Source organism: Colobus angolensis, unplaced genomic scaffold (genome assembly GCF_000951035.1).
Source record: "Colobus angolensis palliatus isolate OR3802 unplaced genomic scaffold, Cang.pa_1.0 Scaffold140, whole genome shotgun sequence".
Classification (NCBI taxonomy): domain Eukaryota; kingdom Metazoa; phylum Chordata; class Mammalia; order Primates; family Cercopithecidae; genus Colobus; species Colobus angolensis.
In genome coordinates, this window is record NW_012114489.1 from 2,186,076 (window position 1) to 2,190,370 (window position 4,295).

The 4,295-nt window shown below is 37.9% G+C and overlaps 1 protein-coding gene across 1 annotated transcript in view; it reads left to right on the forward strand.

Moving 5' to 3' along the window:
- Window positions 1–3,958: 3,958 nt before the first annotated feature.
- The window catches only part of ZFX (zinc finger protein, X-linked), a 68,854-nt gene continuing 68,517 nt past the window's right edge, over window positions 3,959–4,295 (forward strand). The window contains exon 1 of the mRNA XM_011935121.1: window positions 3,959–4,179. The gene's annotated coding sequence lies outside the window, so the exon portion shown is untranslated. The remainder of the gene's footprint in view (window positions 4,180–4,295) is intronic.

Sequence of the window (4,295 nt, forward strand, 5' to 3'; positions counted from 1 at the left end):
TTTGATTTTTTTTTTTTTTTTGGTCTAGTAGCATTTTGTTCTTCCGTCTTGAGGCATATTTCTGGTTTTCTCTCTGCTTAGTAGCCACCGATGATCATTGCCAAGGTCCATTAATTCATTAGGTGTTGCAAAATGGGGATATTCTAATTTCATCAGGACTTCTTCATGTATTAGTTGTAATACCTCTATTAAAAGGAAGGTCCCTTCATCAACTATTTGGTTACTCTGAGGAGTAGATCTTACAGGCTTCATCTCTTTGCCTTTACTGGTTTTCAAAATATTGAGTTGGTTCCCTAGCATTCTCCAAAAGTGATCATTTTAAAAAATTGAAATATGACTCTCATACTATCAAATTCGCCCTTTTAAAGCATACATACAATTCACTAATTTCTAGTACATTTACAACGTTGTGCAACCATCACCACTAGTTGATCATTTTTAAAGTCTCATAAATTCATTAATATATCCACTGTGTTCAATCCATAGCAATTATTTTTTTGACATTCAAATTTTCTTAACGTTAGACAACTGGAGCCTCCTTAAAGTGGCTCCTGAAAACTTTAACACACTCCTAGTAAGCTTAGATACTTTCTTCTTTTGCTTTCTGCTATAAGGAGATGTTCCTGGCTTATCTTATACTTTCCTGCTCCAGACCTGGAATCAATCACTTCTCCCTTTCCTTTGGTGGAAAACTGTAGAGGCCCCAACTTGGACACCAGGGGTGCTCATTGCTACTGCTCATTGTTTCTAGGTCTCTATATTGATTTTTTTTTTTATCTCTTTAGTGGAGCTAGTTTATTTGCTGTGCCCTGTGATTTATAATCCATGAAGAATTTGACTATTATATTCAGGAATTAAACAATATCTTGTTCAACTAATGACTCATGTAAAAAGCACTGCTTGAAAATCACCTATTTGCCAGTCATTGTTTATTTTAAAATTATTCTCCTTGGGAGAGTGTGTGGCTTACGGGCTCAGGTGAAAAATTATTAAATGGCATTAATTATGGCCAACTGAATTCCAACAGAAGATGCAACTTGCTCACGCTAAGTATAACCTAAGTATCAAGTATCAGATAAATGGTTAATTTTTATAGGGTATGCTTAGTTCAATAAAACTAGGGCCTTTCTGGGGGAAGATAAATATTTTTTAATGTTTGGGATACAAAAAAAAAAAAAAACAGAATAACCACAACTTTATTCAAGAAGGTGTACATATTCTCATAAGCCAATAATGTATTACTTCTTATTTGAATTCCCATCAGTCTCTGATGTGGAGTGAAAATCAACAGCTTCTTTTTTGACTAATCTTTCTCCGGGAAAATGATTGAAAGGCCTTCTATCGTTTCTGGCTCAAGGACCTATAAACATGTCAGAGATTTTTAGTTAAGTTATTAAAACACTGTCAAAACCGTGAGTAAATGCTTTTAACTATCTGATGTACATTAACAGCTCTGAAGGAACAAATACATTTTAGCACGTAATCAAAATTCTTTTTACTGCTTTGAAACCAGCTATTTTGTATTCATAGCATTCTCTTTTGAAATGTTCTGCTCTCGACCTCCCTAGATAAAATTTCCTTTTATTATGTTTACTTGAGAAAATGAAAGTACTTAGGAATGTTTTTATTTTGCCTTACACAGCCTCCTTATTCGAGTTCCCCAAGGGCAAGCACATCTTTGTTACTTCCTGTGCCCAGAATTCTAAAGGTGCCTAATACGAAAACAATTATCAAAATTATCAAGGCAAGATAGGCTGCAGTAGGTCCTTTAAGTGCAAGATGTCTGGTGCTTAATTACCAAATGCTTTCAAGGATCTTAGGTGTCCTCAAGGTCCTATTGTGAGTACTTTCATAAAATGCATTTTGTATTTTATCACATCAAACAATTTCTGATCTCTGCTGTTTACACTTCCTTTTCATCTTCACTTTATCATGAGTATAATACTAACTAAGTGTACTTCTAGTGAAATGATTTTTATCATTGTTCTTTTACCAGTTTAACAATGTTCTTTACAGACTTCCATAAATGGGCTTAAAGTACAAATTACTTTTTTTTTAAAACTTAAGAAAATATAGTTGACCTTATCTGTATAGTCATCTATAAAATAACCGGACTTTATAAAGTTTGCTGGACTTTAATAAAGGTTTATCTAATCTAATAGAACTAGGCCATCCTTTCTTTGTTTCCCACCCAAGTTAACAGTCTCTTCCTGTATGAAAAGTAATGACAAAGGGCTTTTTGAAAGTATCAATCCCTAAACTACTTGTGATCTTTTAAACTGAGAAAACATCTTTTTCTTTTATGCTTGCCTTGGACACTGTTTTCTTAAGTGCTTTACACTGGTGGATGTATAAGTATTTGATGGTAATTATGGAAAAACTAACAATAATGGTGACATTAGGTTTTTCTGTCTTGAACATGCTGCTTACAGTTGCACGGATGATGAAGTGAGGCTCTATTCTTTTTTTTTTTTTTAATAGAGACAAGGTCTCACCATGTTACCCAGGCTAATCTTGAACTCCTGGGCTCAAGTGATCCTCCCACCTCAGCCTCCCAAAATGCTGTGATTACAGGAGTGAGCCAGGGAACCTGGCTTCCATTCTTGCCATACCGTAGCATCAAACTGAGGCGTTTGGAAAGTACTTAAACGCTGCTTATCAATGTTTTGAAATATTAATGTGGGTGGCCGGGCACAGTGGCTCACACCTTAATTCCAGCACTTTGGGAGGCCGAGGCGGGTGAATTACCTGAGGTCAGGAGTTCAAGACCAGCCTGGCCAACATGGTGAAACCCTGTCTCTACTAAAAAAATAGAAAAATTAGCCAGGTGTGGTGGCACGCGCCTGTAATCCCAGCTACTCGGGAGGCTGAGTCAGGAGAATCGCTTGAACCCGCGAGGCGGAGGTTCGGTGAGCCAAGATGGCGCCACTGCACTCCAGCCTGGGAGTGCAAGAAGTATTAATGTGGGCACACAAGGTATTTCTCGTTTTTTTGTTGGTTTTTTTTTGATTGAAACAACATTGCTTAGTTTCACCTACCTTTCTGTAAAATTTCTGTGAAAGTCTTATCACAGCCTGATGTAATTTTTATAAACAATGAATACATGCTGTTACTATTTTTGAAAGGAAATTTAATCGCTTGGAAAAATTCAGACTAAAGCCCCGCGAGGAAAATTACCATCCAGTGCATGCTCAGAGATTTCTTCTTACTCTACTTTTGTTTTTCCTTTTTGAAAGCATTTGTGATTGAGAGATGTCTGAGGGAAGGGACAAATTGCCTTCTGGGAGTTTTAAAGAGTTATGTCAGGCAACTAAAATACGTGGCCTCTGTATTTAGAGATTTCACACCAGTATACTATTTGCTTTATAACTTTTGTGTTTCTTATTGTTTACAAATGTCTTTAACATTTAGTGCTGTGTGGAAGGATAGCATGCCAGATTCCAGATTAATGTAAAGACTCCACTATTTAACTTTTCCCTAGTAACTTTAAAACAGTTTGGGTTCCAAGTTCAGCATGGAAAGATAGCAAACATTTAAACTAAGTAAAGTGCAAAATGCACATTTTTGAAGTTGGTAAGTGCTGTTTAATCATTTTCCTCTTCTCTCCCAAGTCTTTTGAAACTTCAAAAGGCTTGTTTAAGCAGTTTGTTTAAAAAAAAAAAAATCCATACCCAATTGGGCTCCTCTCTATTAAGGAATGTGGAAAATTCATGATTTATGAAACGATGACACCAGTCTTACATTTCACAGGCTCCCCAAGCTCTGAAACACGGGTACATAGGAAAATACACAGAAAATTCCTGTTCTTTGCAACGTGCGAAACGTTTCAAAATGCAACTTTGTTCATCTCCCTCCCCCGTACAAACTAATAAAATCAGTTTGGCTCTCTTGACTGCTTATTTTTAAAAAGTAGACGGCCTGGTAGGTGCTCTAGGGATAACCCTTCTCCCCCCACTCCACCCCCCTTCCCGCACACCCTTTTAGACTGGCAAGCCCATTTTCATTTTATTTCAAAGATTTTTTTTTTTTTTAAAGCGAAGGCAGGGGACGGCGGGGGTTGCTAAATTTATCTTCCTCCTCAGCCACGGGGATGAAGAAAACACATTTACTGCGGGCGGGGGTCTGAGGGCCTGCAAACAACTCGAGCTGGAGCCTCGGCCAGGACTGGCGCGAGAGGCGGTAGGTCTCCGGGGAGGCCCCGGGTTGCTAAATTTATCTTCCTCCTCAGCCACGGGGATGAAGAAAACACATTTACTGCGGGCGGGGGTCTGAGGGCCTGCAAACAACTCGAGCTG